Genomic DNA, 17,832 nt, shown 5'->3' with positions numbered 1-17,832 from the left:
GTTAGGACTCTTTAGGCATAGCCTTCGTTGACCCATGTAGTGAATTAGTATCAGGTAGGCCTAGCCTAGTTGGGTGACTGTGACCGGTTCCTACCAGGGCCAGGGTGGTGTAGGGTATCCGCCTAGTATCCTGCTAAAAACTGAAGCTCCCGCGCGCACAGCACACAAACACACACACACACACACACACACACACACACACACACACATATATATATATATATATATATATATATATATATATATATATATATATATATATATATATATATATATATATATATATATATATATATATATATATATATATATATATATATATATATATATATATATATATATATATATATATGGTTACTTAGTAGAGGGGCTTTCCCCAGAGAAGATACGACTGATTTCTGCCACACTATTACTATAACTGCTGAATTGTGGATGAACTGTGTGCAGAAAACTTTTGTAAATGTATAGATATTTACCCATTTTATACGGGGTGGACTAGTAAACGGTAGGCCAGGAGCGGTAAGGAACCTAGGATAAGTGAACCAGGTGTTTCGCCACTTGGTCTCACCGCCTAATTTGGCTAATTTTTAATTTATCTGTTTGCATGTGTCCGTAATTTAACAAGTCACATGATGAAATCTGTCATAAGTCATGGCAGAGGAAAGGTCGATCAGCGAAGGATTCTGGGTGCCTTTAATATTCAGTCATTTTTTGTTTCGTATGAAAGTCATTGACCACTGAATTGTCATTTACATTTAAAGGTTAGTATATGATCCACAGAATACACGCAAATAGAAGACTTGAATCGAGATCAGTTGGTTGAGAAGAACCGTTTGAAGGAGGTATAATTCTTAGGCCTTGTAATGACTCTCTTCAGGGACTATAGGAGCTTGTTGCCGGAAGACCATATGCCCTGTTTTGAGAGAGAATTTTCTGAGTTCTAGTTGTTTAAATTTTGCATGTACTCCTGTTAATTGTATGTGCCTGTTGAATATCCCTCATTCAGTCCTTTTGCTTGTTTCATAAGGTATTTAGAAAAGCATAAGCGCTATACATTTTATTTTTGTTTCTTGTTTTGGGGTGATCGTGGTTTGGGAAAAGATAGAAAAGCAACCTTTACGCGAAAATCTGATATTTTATTAGTGAACGTATTTACCATGCCCCACAGGCATGGGCCAGACAGAGATTATTTTTCCGTCCTGAAATCAACGATTTTAACTTTATTTCGCTGATTTTGCCGACAAATTTGTGTTTAAGGAATGATATTAATATCCTATTGTTTATTGTGTACAAAGGGCATTTTGGGGAAACGGTGTAGCTGAAATAATTTTATTTTGAAGATCCGTTGCACTAGTAAGCAGTGTAAAATTTCGACCACTATTTTTCTCTCTTACTGGATGAGTGCGTGTAGGTAATGTATGCTAATCATTGGTCATAGCTTTATATTTAAAAAAAAAGGTGGGAGGAGGAATTTTGATAAACAAGCAGAAATTATTTAAAACTGTAGCGTTGAAGGCAATGATAATTATCATTATTTGTGATGTATAACGTGATTATTATTTAAGTATATTTTCCCATAAACAGGGCGCGTGAAATAGAAGGTAAAGTGATAAATGAAACTGCAAGCCCAAGTTCTCGCCATCAAATCGTACGTGGGAAGGTAAAAAACTTGAAAACTTTCATTGATAGTAGCCAGAGTGAATGGAAGTTTGAAATTAGTTTGGCGTTTTGAAGTTCTCGAGGGTCTCCGTTTTCTTCGAAAAAGAAAATTAAATTACACAGTTTTATCGGGTATCTACAGGGTATACTTGCTACAAGTAATGCTTTTGTCAAGGGCATTAGGAATCGAATTTCATGCTTTTTATAATTATAGGAAAAAGGGATTGTATGAGACTATCAGTCGAGAAACATGCCAAGCGCCATCCTGGGTCAAAGTATATTTTAATTTATTATATTTTAAAAATGGCACTTGGCATGTTTCTCGACTGAAAAGCTCATATTATATAGTATTAACTTTATCTAGCAATCTAGCTTCTTTCCATTAATCTTTGAACATGTTTATAGCACTAACAGCAAAATTGGGTTCTGCCAAAGTTTTATTGGGTGTCGACAGGGTATAGCCTACCTGCTACAAGTAATGCTTATATCAAGGGCATTAGGAATCGAATTTTATGCTTTTGATAATTATAGAATAAAGGAATTATATTATGCAGTATTAACTTTTTCTAGCAATCTAGCTTGTTTCCATTAATAGCACTAGCAGCAAAATTGAAAATTCTGCCAAAGTTTAGCATTTGTAAAGATTAGTTGCTCCCTGCTAGGAGAACGTTTAACACCAGGTACTCAAAACGTGCTTGCGATTTATATGAATAAAAGTCGATTATTCAAATAGTGAAAGGAATGTGGGTAAAGTAAAAGGGCAAAAGGTTGGTGCGGTTAGGGCCAGAAAGGACATGGCAAAAACCCCTAATTAATACCTACAGTGCACCACGTGAGGTGTACTGGCGGCACTGTCTCCTTTACGAGTTTTGGAACAAATTCTCATGTAACCATCCATCATCCTAGGCTAGGTTAGCTAAGCCATGAAGCAAATGTCATCATGGAGACTTGTAGCCTACCGTTATTTTTACATTTATTATAAGTGGTAATTCTTGTACTGTATCACAGGACAACATGCAAAACCTGACATTCATAGATAGATAAGTCCTGTATAAGTTTTGTAAGTTACAGTATGTTAATGTTCAAATAAATCTGATTGTTGAAGTAAATAAATATGGTTATGTTAAAGTTAAATAGTAATTGGCTTTGCTCTTAGCCTATACTCTAGGCCTACGGAATACTATGACCATAGCCTATTTCTGTGAAATTATAGCCTATCTATTTTAGTTAGTGAAGTTTTTTGTGTGAAATGGAAATGGCTACTTAGTCCACAGCTTCTTAAAGGTGGCAAAATCAGGCAGTTGGAGATGCTTGGTTATTAATTTGAAAAGAACCGCACTCAGTAATTCGAATTTTATACAACCCTCCTCAGAATCTTAAAGTAATAAGTAAGCATAAGTTGTTGGTTCATCTGAAGAATGGTGGCTATGCAGCCAAGTTAGGATAGCTTGTATACCTGTAAGCAAGAATGGTATGATTTCAAGTAAGGTTAAAGAATTATAGTAAACACGAAGTGCCCCTACTTAACTATTACTGTACACAGTTCCCTTAGGTTAGGTTAGGTATTAACAGTACATGTATAATTTCACTACCATTGCTGCTACTTTTTTATTTGTATTTTTTTAATTATCATTTTACTCATTACCCACAAATCAGGTAGCTGTTACCGGCTACCTAGTCTGTGCTGAGTAAGAGTATAATTCCACTTTAGTTGTGTACATCTGTGAGGGTAACAGCCAAAATTTATATTAGTAAAGCACTTGCTACATAGAGTAAATTTTGTTTGATGTGCACATTTCATTAAAATATTTTTATAATTATTATATATATATATATATATATATATATATATATATATATATATATATATATATATATATATATATATATATATATACATACTGTATGTAGTTCTCATTAATTTCAACATTTTGTTTTTGGGTCCAGTTACTGCAGTTGGAAATTATTCAGCATCAAGATCACCTAAATGTGACATTGGGCTTTGTATTTCTATAAGATGCAGTGTACACATATTAATGTTTTTTCAGGAATGATGTCTTATGAAATTTACTGCTCCGCAGTATAAAGAAAATAAAATTTAGAAATAAGTCAGTGAAATAAATTTTTCTAATGAGAATAGAAATCTGAAATCTTCTTTTACAAGAATATTTCCCACTCAAGTTGCAAAGTCATTGAAGCTTGGTGGTGGTTTGGTGACTGGCAGGTGACTGGCTGGGTACTGTGTGCTTTTACACTAGGATCCTCTGATTCTCCTACAGTATGGAGACTTACTCCCAACTCTTCTGTACACCATGTGATATTGGAAGTTGTTTGTGCCCCTGCAGTAACCATTGATTCTATTTTTCTTGTTATATTGGTTACTTGAGTTTCCTCTGGGAAGCTTGTGGGTGAACCAGAATTTCTCCCTTTGAGGTCCTTTGGCTTTCATCAAGAGTCCGTTCTCTTGAGTACCTACTTCAGCTTGGAGTCTTTGTTTGCTTTATCTGTTGTCTATGGGTCATCACCATCTCAGCTCTGGAGGTTGAACAAGAGACAGCTTGGTGGGAATAGAAAACACGGTTTCCGCCTTCTTTCCTGCTGTTTTTTTTTATTATTCACCTCTGTCCCTCCCATCTTTATTATCTGTCCTGGTCTATGGAGTTCTGTAAAGTGGATGGACAAAGTCACTCCTCTGAGTGATCCTCGGAGATTTCTCAGGAGTGTTCATTCTCCTGTATATGGAACACTGTTCTTGCTCCTTATGGGACTGTGCTCTGGAAGAAATAGGTCAAGTCATGGTTCCTCTTCCATGCATGTCTACAAAACTCCTTGGGAAGATTGTACTTGTAAGAGATTCATTCTATGAATTTTGTTGTGGGTTTAGTCCTTGGGCAGGTGATTGGTTACTAGCACTCTTCCATACCTCTGGTATCATGGGAGTATTGCGTTGCCCCTCTACTGTGTTTTCAATTTACTTGGAATCTTTTGAGTATGAACTGTGTTCTTCTTCATGACAGTTACTGTTCATATGATGGCTTCAGTTGCTTGCATCTGCTTGCACATTGTTTATGCTTATGAACTGCCCATACCCTGTGCACGCATGCATTACCTTTGCTCAAACTCAGTGTATTTTATATGGCATGCATGCTTGTGCAGTGTTGGTACTTGAGTTTTGCTGGCTCACTACCTGTGCTTCTATGCTTTGCACATTCACCCACAGTCAGGTGTCTCACCATCACACAGTGCTGAGGTTGGTTTTTCAACTTGTCTACTATATGCATGCTTGGTGGCTTTTGGGTGTAGCACTGGTGCTGCACAAGCCAGTGCTGATATAGACCAGTTGTGGCATTTGCCAGCTTGGCCTTTGCCCAGTGTCGCCTGTGGCCAGTACAAGTGAGACTCGCACCTGTGTCTCACACAACTAATGCCTGCTATTTGATCTTGTGAATGCAGTTGAAAGTTGCCTGTGTCCAGTGCAACTGGACACAGGCAACTGTGGACCAAAAATTGTACTTTTCTGTACAGTTGGCTCCCATGCGCAGGAGCACTGGAGCTCTTTAGAATGTAATGGGCACCTTGTGTAGTCTATGCTCAGCTTTCCAAATGGTACTGATTTGATTTCTGTTTGGTTACCTCTAAAGTACTCCTACTAATGCAGTTTGTGCTAGGAATGCTTCCTATGGGCAGTCTTCTTATTTCTTGCATTCCCATAGGAAGCTTTTACTCGGTTTCAATTCTTGGAGAGCCATAACAGTTCCCAATTCAGGGATATGAGATGGCAGGATTTGTTTGTCTCGGAAATAACTTTATTTACTTGAAATAAAGTTTAAGTTTTACCATTGGCATTAATTCTAAGCTCTCCATCCGATCTTCCTTCATGTCTAGCTTTAAGAGTTCCTCTTTTCAAGGATTAGTCGATTGGGTCCTAAGAAAAGGCAAGAAGGTTTTAAGCTGACTGTAGCTCAGGAACTTCCCTTTTACTCTATCATCATTACTGCTTCTACAGTATTAGTGCAGTTGTGGAATTTTCTCCCAGTTCCACCTTAGATCCGTGTATTTCATTTTATTTATATTCTGTATCTCTTTATCCTGGAATCAAACGCAGGACACACTGGTGAGGAGGTGAGATTGGTAGAACAGTTATTAGATAAAATGGATTTTAAATAGATGCATATCGCATTTTCTAAAGCTTTGTGGTCCAAAACCTATTTAGTTGGACCAAATCTGGATACACTTCTGATAATGGGCAGTTTGTGGATCTTGGGTCATTAGATTTTATAGCTGCTTGTTGCGTATTAACATAGGGCTTTTTTTTTCACTTCATGTAAATAATTCTGGGAGGTGGAATTATTATCAAAGGGATATTAAGGTATTTGTATATATTACAATACTCTTGGATACCATGTACATAGTAAGGTGATGCTTTTAGCCAAGGGATGTTTTGATAGTTTTCAGTATTACAACATATCAACATAATTATTTCCAATATTTCCTAGTTACTCTTGTATGTCAGTAACTAGCTAATTATGAAATGTTATTTTCAGGTTCAAAGCACAGTGCTTTAATAGAACCTCATCGCAGTCCCATGGGATTTCTTCTCTGCAGACCAGAAGGTAAGCTCTTTATTTTAAACAGTAACTGTTTATAACTGTAAGTCTAATGACCACTCATGATTATTTTGTTTGTAAAGTTTTCTTTAAGTTTTATTTGTTCTTATTTTATTTATTTTGGTTGATTTATTTATTTATTTATTATTATTATTATTATTATTATTATTATTATTATTATTATTATTATTATTATTATTATTATTACACCAAATTGAGAGGACGCAATATGAGCACTGCGGCATACAAACTGCCATTTCATTCAATTAATTATTATTATTATTATTATTATTATTATTATTATTATTATTATTATTATTATTATTATTTTATTTTTTTTTATTTTAGTGAAGTATATTTTTTAAAGTGTAGAAATAGAAACGATAATATCGAGATTAACTGGTATCGGCATACTGTAATTGAACTAAAGAGTGACATGAATAGCAGATAATAGTTAAGATTGCGAGGTGCCTATCAGGTTGATATAGTGAGAAACGGATCAGGTTGATCCAGTGGAGGAGGAGGAGGAGGAGGAAGAGGAAGAAAGTTAAGTATACCTTAGTTTAACCAAACCACTGAGCTGGTTAACAGCTCTCCTAGGGCTGGCACGAAGGATTAGACTTATTTTACGTGGCTAAGAACCAGTTGGTTACCTAGCAACGGGACCTACAGTTTGTTGTGGAATCCGCACCACATTATACCGAGAAATGAATTTCTATCACCAGAAATAAATTCCTCCAATTCTTCATTGACCGGCCGGAGATTCGAACTCGGGCCCTGTAGAGACCTAGCCGAGAACGGTACCGACAAGTACAATGAGGAACAGTGGTGGTAGTGGTGGTTGATCCAGGGGGAGGAGGAGGAGGATTCGCTTGGTTGCATAAAAATTGGACTGTCATTAACAATTGGCTGTGATGGCGAGCGTTTTTGTTTTCCTATTTCAGTTCAGTCATTCTTAATTTAGCAGTTACAGAAGACTAGGGGAGTAATTAATGTTTTGCCGTTATCTATAGCCACCCCACAAGAGGAGGAAGTCTTTGATGATGTAGTTATTATTATTATTGTGGTCTGTGATTGACTATTGGTTAATTGGAGTATTCTGCGGTTGATAACTACATCTAATGGAAAAAAATAATTAGTTTAATTATTGACCCAGTTAAAAGGTTTCTATTTAACTTACAGTTCTGATTGACCCCCCAGATATGTTGATGGTAATACCAGGACTACATTTATAGCAGATGAATCGTTTTAAAATTTATTACCTTCTTTTATGTTATTGTTTCCCATTATATTATCTGGCTTGAAGATTATCGATTTCAAGTCTGTTTTCATCAGCTTCTTTCCAGCTGTTTTCATATTAATTAAGTTTATGAAATCTTTAATTCTTATAACTACGAGTCAAACCCACTGTCCTTAAGATTTTTAGTTTTCTGAAAAGAAAACTATTGTGCCGGCTTTGTCTGTCCGTCCGCACTTTTTCTTTCTGCTCTTTTTCTGTCCGCCCTCGGATCTTAAAAACTACTGAGGCTAGAGGGCTGCAAATTGGTATGTTAATCATCCACCCTCCAATCATCAAACGTAGCAAATTGAAGCCCTCTAGCCTAAGTAGTTTTTATTTTATTTTATTTAAGGTTAAGTTAGCCATAATCGTGCGTTTGGCAACGATATAGGCCAGGCCACCACCAGGCCGTGGTTAAAGTATCATGGGCCGTGGCCCATACAACATTATACCGAGGCCACCGAAAGATAGATCTATTTTCGGTGGCCTTGATTATATGCTCTACAGAAAACTCGATTGAGCCGAAGAATCTTCGGCGCCTTTTCAAATCTTGAACCCTTTTAAGAAATTTCCATCTTTTAATCCAGGTTGGTAACTCTGCAATTCAAACGAAGTGCATTGCACTTGATTTACAATAACATGCGTTTGACAGTTCCTTGTAGTGTAATCACTCGTTATCGGTAATTGCTTTCCTGTGCATACACTAACTGAACTGCGTAAGAGCATGCGTTTTAGATTTTTGCTCGAGAAAGAAAATCATTTGAGGTAAATTAAGGCTGTGTGACATGGAGCTGAAAACTGTTAATTCTCATCGATAGGTTCGTTCCTGAACCAAGTTGGTCCTTCAGCCGGTTTTGCTCGTTTGTCGAAGAAGTTTTAACTTTTTCTTTTTATAAAAGATTTTCAAATCATGCCCTTTTATCATTCCATGTTTTCGAATCTATATGGTTTGCAGAGAGAGAGAGAGAGAGAGAGAGAGAGAGAGAGAGAGAGAGAGAGAGAGAGCTTGTACGTCCTTTATAAACGATGGATATAAAAACATCAGAGAGAGAGAGAGAGAGAGAGAGAGAGAGAGAGAGAGAGAGAGAGAGAGAGAGAGAGAACTTGTACGTTCTTTATAAACGGTGGAGATAAAAGATTGAGAGAGAGAGAGAGAGAGAGAGAGAGAGAGAGAGAGAGAGATTATGGTACCTGTACCAAAGTATCGGTACGTTACCCTTCGGCAGTTGTAAATGCACGGATTCCTTCCCCGGGGCAGTTGTAAGTGCATTATGCTGAAGTTTGAGCCTTAGCGTTGAAAAGCATTAAGTAAAACAAATGAGAACATGTTAAAGGGGAATGAGAATTTTGACGGATTAGTTTTCCTAAAAGATTTTCCTAGTTTTCTAAAAGGTTTTCCTAGTTTTCCTAAAAAGTTTTCCTAGTTTTCCTAAAAAGTTTTCCTAACAGGTTTTCCTATTTTCCTAAAAGTTTTCCTAAAAAATTTTCCTAGTTCCCTAAAAGGTTTTCCCAGTTTTCTAAAAGGTTTTCCTAGTTTTTACAACATTCTTTGTAGCCTATATCCCTATTTCGCAAGATTCTTTACAAGATTACTTGTATTTCCTTATTTGAGACCGTTTAAAGGTAAATGTTATTGCTAATATGAATAAGTTAATGGGATGAGTGGAAGTATTCGTTGATGCTCCTCTCCCAGAACGTAACATAGGGATGAATGGGTTCCATATCCCCATTCTCTGCTCTTCGGCCCTAGACGCCCTACCCCGTAGGGGGCTAGTGCCGTCAGGGCACCTCATGCGGTGCACTGTAGGCATTATTTAAGGTTCTCTGCAGCGTCCCTTTGGCCCCTAGCTGCAACCCCTTTCATTCCTTTTACTGTACCTCCGTTCATATTCTCTTTCTTCCCTCTTACTTTCCACCCTCTCCTAACAATAATTGTTTCAGAGTGCAACTGCGAGGTTTTCCTCCTACCTTTCAAACCTTCATAATTTTTGTCTTGCGTTTGGCCTTTGGCCAAAATTTTGTATATTCTGTTCCTAAACTCCCTTATCTGTCCTTAACTGTATGCCTTGAGGAATAATATGAATGTCCCACAACTTTATTATATTGGTAAAATAGATACAATCATGAAAAGGATATTTACCAAAAATTTAATAACTTTCTGATGCACTTCAATATTACTTTTATATTTTACGTTGTCACACGATTTTTTCCCCCGTGAAGACATGACACTTTCCTTCATTAATTTGCGAGAAATCTTGTATAAAAGTCCAGCTCTTGCCCGTCTTTTAATATGTAATGGAAGCTCTTGCTTTTAACTCTGAATAATAAAGGAAATGAATTTTCGTATCAAAGACAAAATGCATGCGGGTAGAAGAGCATAGTCATAATTTCGTTTCAATGATTGTTGTGTATAACTAAAACTCGCCCAAGAATGTGCTACTTTCAGATTATTTAAATTACATTCACACATCTAGAATAAGGCTGAAGCCGACGGACAGACAAGGCCGGCACAATAGCTTTCTTTTCAGAAAACTAAAAATCTTAAGGGCAGTGGGTTTGACCCGTAGTTATAAGAATTAAAGGTGGCATAAACTTAATTAATATGCGAACAGCTGAGAAGAAGCTGGTGAAAAGGGTTTTAAAATTTATAATCCTCAAGCCAGATCATATAATGGGAAACAATAACTTGCAAGAATTCAATAAATCTTAAAACGATTCATCTGCTATAAATGTAGGCCTGGTATTACCATCAACATGTCTGGGGGGTCAATCAGAACTGTAAGTTAAATAGAAATCTTTTAAGTCGGTGAATAATTCAATTAATTATTCTTTTTTCCATTAGATGTTGTAGTTATCAACCGCAGAATACTCCAATTAAGAAATCGTCAATCACAGACTGTAATAATAATAATAATAATAATAATAATAATAATAATAATAATAATAATAATAACAACTACATCATCAAAGACTTTCTCCTCTTATGGGGTGGCTATAGATAACGGCAAAACATCAATTATTATTTCCCAAGTCCTTTTTCAACTGCTGAATCAAGGATGACTGAACTGAAGTAGAAGAATAAAAACGCTCGCTATCACAGCCACTAGTTAATGATGGTCCGATTTTTCTGCAAGAAAGCGAATCTTCCTCCTCCTCCTCCTCCTCCTCCTCCTCCTCCGTTTCCCCAGCCTATCCTATCCTTGCATTTATGAGTAAAATTCACTCCCACATTTAAAGGAAAATGAAAAAAGTGAAAGAGAAGGGGTGTCTTTATCCTTTTAGGAATGAATTAGTGAGATATTTGACACTGCTTCTTAGCTACTAGATCTTGAAAGCGTGGTTGAATGTTAAGAGAATAATGAATATAATTAGAGAATTTTTCATTTTTCCCTAGGGCTCGCGCCCCCCATGGAAATTGCTGACGCCCCCCTAGGGGGGGGCGTGGCCCCCAGGTTAAGAACCACTGCACTAGATAGTGTGGTAGTAAAGGGGAATTATGTTACCCCTTTCTCGTTTCTGGATTTTAGGATTAAAAGATGATTACGAGATTGGAGATAAGGTTTGGATTTGTCAGATTGTGTACAAGAATAATTGCTTTAATCAGGAAAACACCACAAGATTTAATTAAGAAGCTTGCTTAAGACAATGCGTTGTGTATTTAGAGAGATGGGGCGTGATATAAATCTGAAACGAAAAGAAGGCAGTGTATGCTCAAAGGAGTGAAATCCCCGTAGGGGGATAGTGCTGTCAGTGCACCTCATACGGTGCACTGTAGGCATTGCTTAAGGTTCTTTACAGCGTGCCTTCGGCCCCTAGCGGCAAACCCCTTTCATTCCTTTTACTCTACCTCCTTTCATATTCTTCCATCTTACTTTCCACTGCTTCGAGGTTTTCCTCCTGTTACACCTTTCAAACCTTTTACTGTCAATTTCCGTTTCAGCGCTGAATGACCTCGTAGGTCCCAGTGCTTGGCCTTTGGCCAAAATTTTATATTTAATTCAATTCTATTCAAAGGAGTGAAATAAGCACTAGATGGAGAACGGATTAAATGAGGTTGACTCTTTCAAATATTAAAACAATAATATCCAATAGAGTTTCTCTTTAGTTGAAATTTAGTCAAGGACTAAAAACGGCAAATTAACAATAACAATGGACAAACCGTTTAAAATTTGGAAATCAGATACTGAAATTGCATACGCAAGTCAGATTATAATTTAGCCAGTGTGATCTGTATCTGTATATGAATATGTAACATGTATGTCAATGAAATTATTGTATATGTTAAAGATTTTTTCGATCATGGAATAAAGTTTTTAACATTATTGGGAGTCAGATAACAGGAACGCAAGAGAAAAAAAATAACCTTAATGGATATTATGGAAGTTCATTATGTAGTTGACCCCGTGGGGGGACGGGGTTAGTGCCGTCAGTGCACCTCACGCGCGGTGCACTGTAGGCATTACTTGAGGTTCTCTGCAACTTCCCTTCGGCCCCTAGCTGCAACCCCTTTCGTTCCTGTTACTGCACCACCTGTCATAGTCTGTCTTCCACCTTACTTTCCACCCTCTTTTAACATGTGTTTCATAGAGCAACTGCGAGGTTTTCCTCCTGTTACGCCTTTGTAACCTTTTACTCTCAATTGTCCTTTCAGCGCTGAATGACCTCATAGGTCCCAGCGCTTGGCCTTCGGTCTAAATTGTATATTCTATTCTGTTCTATCATGTAGATGAGATAGTGATGAAAGGACGTGACCTTCTCTCCACCCTGGTGGAGATTAATACGTGAGGGTTAGCTGGTCTCCTCTGGGCGCCATTATAGTTAGAAGACTCACACTTAGGTCAGTGAGACTTTTGGGGCTGCATTTGAGTGGAAATTTGTGGAAGTGAAAGCATGGCGTTGGGGCCATTGATGATGACGAATGATGATGATGGTGATAGTGATGGTGACGATGGTTATACAACATAAGCAAACATTCTAAGTGAACAGACTATAATTTCTAAAAGTTTCGGTAGTGGAAGTTGATGGTTGTCTATCATTTTTCTTTATAGAATAATAAATAAAAGTTCGTATACTTTTATTTTCATCTTTGTTCTTCATAGACCATTATTATTCAAAGAAGAAAGGCCGTTGATACTCTTGCTCCATTATAAGACTTAATAACTACTCGAAGTTTTTTGGAACTCCTTATCAACTCTCTTCATCTAAAGGAATTTTCTTGACAGAGTTGGGAAAACTAAAACTTTAAGTTATCTATTAACCTTTATGCAGCAACTTAGGGTACTTGGCAACATTTTGCTTCTTACGTAACTGAAGATGATTTTACCGGCTTTTGAAATGAGATTTTTTTTTCTGTTTTCCAATTGTCTGTTGCCTTAGGGTCACACTTAGCCTATGAATAGGTAAAACTTCGGTGGTGCAACATGATCCTGCTACCATATTTTTAAGTTCCAGGGTAAAAGTTTCAGAATTTCTAAAACGTGGTTTTGGTTCATTAATATCCTTTTTCTTTTTCCCATTCTTTGTCCCTGTTCATAAAATTTTATATGAAGAGAACTGGTGACTCAAATCCAAGGTTTCATAGAGAATTCCTGTGCTTCCGGACTTGGATCAACTATTTCTGATATCTGGCAGTTGAACAGAACAATCATCATATCATATTTCAACTTTTGGAAATTCCGATTGTCTCTGCATTCCTTGGCGAGAACATGTAATCCAAATTGCTGATGGATTTTAAAGTATTTGTTCATTTAAGTCCCTTGTGTTATTTTCATGATTCCAGGTACTTTTGATTAAATTGGCCTTAATCTTATCTGTTCAAAGCATTGTTTCTTTTGTATAGAAAGAAATATTTATTTTAGTTTTGAATTAAGTCTCTTTCAGTTCTCTCTTGCAGTTAGTCAATATTTTCTCTTTAATTGTTCAAGTAAGGAGCCACTGCTTACATTGTACCTTGCGCAACACATTTTTCACTCTACTTACTCTTCGATCCTGCGTCCCTGTGGCTCCTTTTTCGTTTTACTCATTTCTCATTCACAAAAGAAGGTTTTTAGGTCAGAGTTACGAGATTTGATAAATGTCATTTCAGTGGTCGAGTTAATATTTTGTTATCAATGTACTTTGATGTGATGATGATTTGTAAGGCATGTAGTTCAGAGGACCGTGTTGGTCTGAATGAATATCCCTATTCATCAGATTTCCGGGAAAAGTGATGAGTCTCTTGGTTTTGAGATTTATGACTAAGATCAAAGTCTGGAGAACTGCGAATAGGTGGAAGGTTAAAGGACGCCTTCTGTTTAGGTCGTACAGGACTAGAAGGACTTCATGACGTGATGTGATACTTGTCTTTATTTTATCATTGACTGGTTTCCCCTATGTTGTCGTTACCAGTGAAGAGTATCTGTCTACATTGCAATAAGATTTTGATGTTTCCTGAATCTTGTTGTTGTCTGAGATTCTTACCTGCAGAAAACGTGACCTAGACTGTTTTTTTTATCTGGGAAACAATATACTGTGTATATACATATACATACATACATACATACATACATACATACATACATACATACATACATACATACATACGTACACACATATATATATATATATATATATATATATATATATATATATATACATACACACATTTGAGTGTTTTATATATATGAATTCGAATCACATCAAAGGAGATAAGTTTTTAATTTCCTATCTGAGCTCGGGCTTTTGGTAATAAATATATCCAAAATGTGAGGAAAGGAGATGGTAAGAGTTCCTTGTGGTTATTACTATTGGACATTTATATATACATGTATATATATATATATATATATATATATATATATATATATATATATATATATATATATATATATATATATATATTATATATAGATATATATATGTTACATAATAAGAAAACGATTTACGTGAGTAGAGATATGATAAGAATATTTTGAGGTGGTTTGGCCACGTAAAAAGCATGGCAGGTGATAGAATGGTTGAAAGCTTATGTAGCTTTTGTTTTACGGGGAAGAAGAGAGAATGAGAAAGTGTTCATTAGGCCGGGTTCATTCAGACCACTTTGTAGCGTTTCTTCGGCCCCCAGCTGCAACCCATTTCATTTCTTTTAATGTACCTCCTTTCATATTCTCTGTCTTCCATCTTACTCTCCACTCTCACCTAACAATTGCTTCATAGTGTAACTGCGAGGTTTTTCTCCTGTGACACATTTCAGACCTTCTTACTGTCAATTTCCGTTTCAGCCCTGAATGACCTCATAGGTCCCAACGCTTGGGCTTTGGTCTTAATTCTATATTCTGTTCTATTCTAAGCACTGGGAGCCTCGCTTTGATGCAAGCGACTAACGCATGCTACTCGAGACAAGGGAAAGCAAAGGCAAAAGCACGGGCTCCACTGAGGTGCCACCAGGTGGGCTTTCTGGACCCAGATATAGCCGGATGTTGGAGTGAAATGGCTTTGATGTCGTGAGTGCGGGATTACATGCTTGTCAGAAGTGAGTGGACCAGTTTATGTGGATGACGAACTCTCTACTAATGGGCCTTTTAAAAGTATATGGATTCGGTGTGGATCGACTAGTGAAGATTTAAGTACAGGGAGCTCCACTCTGATTTTGCAGCCAACAGATATATGTGGTAGTGGCTGTTAACAGTTATTTTGCAGTTGCTGTTTAATCTGTAAACATTTATACTAAATGGTTAATGTGTAAAGGTCAGCAGTTAATCTTTTGAATTTGTTAGCTTATCTTAATGTGCCTCAGATCTTTTGTACATTTTGTTCCAAATATATTCCTCGGTTATGTTTCTGAAGTTTGGTGGAAACATTTAGCTAGGGATTTTACTCGCTGCTTTGTGACCTCATTATAGAATTGCGAGATAGTCTTTCTTAGTACAGCACCTCTCTAGTTTACATTCGTATTCTTTAATATTACGGCCTTTTCCCGTATATTCCGTCTTTTAACTAGAGCTTCAAGGAGGCAATCATATTAATACTTTTCTCATTTGGTCATTTGTTCTATAACAGGAGTTCTCAACCAGGGGAGAATTACCCCTAGGGGGACATTTCAGAGTTTCAGTGGGGGAATTGTGACCACAGATTGGCCGGCTCAAACTGGCTCTAGGACCACACAAAACGCAGTGTACATCGGTCCGCACTACTGAGAGGTCACGCTGGGTTTTCTCTCCGTTAACTTGTGTTTGTATTAGTATTTTGTTGCATATCATTTGTAATGCACCTTTTGAGGCAGACAATTTTGGAAAAGGGGGAGAATGACAGTCTGACATGGTGATGGGGTGCATGGGCCAAAAAAAGGTTGAGAACCACTGGTCTATAAGAAATTGACCATTCAGAGAAGATCACGAAATTCTTTAAACCTGCCAACATTAGTAAGGTAAACAATACAAATGACTGATTGACCCGTATTTTTAATGGGTTTATCCACTTTAAGTTTTATGGCACGGGAATGTTTGGAGGATTAGACATGTCGTGGACTTTTCTAATGTTTATTTATTTTGCAGGTTATAACTTTAAACAGTGAATGAATCGAAATTAAAAATTTTGCGCTGATGCTTCTTTACATCGTTGATTAGAAGCAGGGCGCTGCTGTAACGTTTAAAGCAAAACACTTGACTTTTTCTGCTACGGGGCCATTTGTCGTGATCTCGTTTAAATGTTGGGTAACTCTCTCTCTCTCTCTCTCTCTCTCTCTCTCTCTCTCTCTCTCTCTCTCTCTCTCTCTCTCGTGTAAGACACTTTTTCATCCTTAGGTCATGGTTTAAGTCTTCCTGCGATAACGATTATGAAATTACTTCAGTATTTTTACTCTACAAGTTGTTAAATATTTCGTCTTGGCTGTATTGTGTTCACTGCTGTTATTCAGTTTTCCAGATTTTGTTATAGTTACTTCAACTATCTTGTTCATTTTTGCCACTGATATATAACGTAACATTATATCAAAGATAATGTAATGCATGCTGTTTTGAAATCTGTTGTACCCCTTGCAATGATGACTAGTTTTTCCGTTATTTTTTATGTTGCTCGTTGAACTCAGCACAACACTTTGATCTCTGACCTAGAAATCCAATTAATCCTTTCTTTTCTTGCAGCTCGCAGCTTCACAGGGTAAGGGAGATTATACCAAAGTGCAACTGGGAGTTTTAACGAATAATTTGAACTTAGAATAATTTGGAAGTTGTGTCGAACCATGTCATCAGTTCGGGCACTTTCTCTTGTTCATGTTGCCAGTTCTTATTGTTTTTATTTTTGCATGTCTGAAATGTTAATATGAAACTTCCTTTTTTCTAAACAATCTTATGGGTCAGATACTTGAGCCAGCTCTTCTTTTGAGTAAATGATTTGTTTTTCTTGCGCATCTTAATTGGGAGAGTTAAAATTTCTAAAAATTGATGGTAATCATGATCATGAAAGTCCAAACAAATAACAAACGATATATTTTTATCCTGTGGGACTTTACAAACAAACGCACAAAGGAAGCACTATTGAGTGTTGCTAAGGGAACTCAGAATAGTTCTTAATGAACAATATATTTTTATCTTGTAGGACTTTACAAACAAACGCACAAGGAGAGCATTAAAGTGATGCCAAAGGAACTCCAGAAGAGTTCTCAATCGTTTTTATTTTGGTATGATAAATACCCTCCAAAGTATTGTGTATGTTCTGAATATTAATGATTTTACAAGGTGTATGATTTAGATGGCCAGCGTCAATGACCTTTGCTGTCGCGACGTCAGGTGTATGGGAACAGAGTGAACTAATCGATCTCATTTTATTTAATATGAAGGATGGTATTCATTTGGCGCATATTATGTATTTTATGTATGTTGTATTTATATTGATAATTTTATGAAATATATGTTCATTTTTTCTGTATTGCTTTATTTTTGGTATTTAATGTTTTTGCATTATATTTAATTTTTTTATGTACTGCTTTATTTTTGTGATTTAACATTTATGAATTATATGTGCATTTTGTCTGCATCGCTACATTTCTGTGTATTTCCCATGCTATATATTGTGCATTAGGTATTTATAGTAGTTGTAGGTCAAAATTTACAGTAAATTGGTTTGACCCCTAGTTGCACTTGGTATAATACTCGGGATATCCAGAATTCTTCAAGTAATAAGTGAATCAATTCTTTCAATGGCATAATTTAAAACAGTAAGATTTGAATTTTATAACACGAGTCAGTACAGTAGAGTATTTAAGCAGTTCCTTTAAATATATCCATCATATGCATGTCATGAGAAGGTGTC

General features: G+C 36.5%; 1 long non-coding RNA gene across 1 annotated transcript; it reads left to right on the top strand.

Moving 5' to 3' along the window:
• Window positions 1-1,463: 1,463 nt before the first annotated feature.
• On the top strand, window positions 1,464-16,945 carry LOC136830968 (uncharacterized). Its single transcript, XR_010850777.1, has 3 exons — window positions 1,464-1,660; window positions 6,204-6,272; window positions 16,665-16,945. It is a non-coding gene; the product is annotated as an uncharacterized lncRNA (long non-coding RNA).
• The last annotated feature ends 887 nt before the right edge of the window (window positions 16,946-17,832 follow it).

The sequence above is a fragment of the Macrobrachium rosenbergii genome, chromosome 47 (genome assembly GCF_040412425.1).
Source record: "Macrobrachium rosenbergii isolate ZJJX-2024 chromosome 47, ASM4041242v1, whole genome shotgun sequence".
Classification (NCBI taxonomy): Eukaryota; Metazoa; Arthropoda; class Malacostraca; order Decapoda; family Palaemonidae; genus Macrobrachium; species Macrobrachium rosenbergii.
Note: the sequence above shows the minus strand (reverse complement) of the source record. Positions and strands in the feature narration are given on the sequence as shown.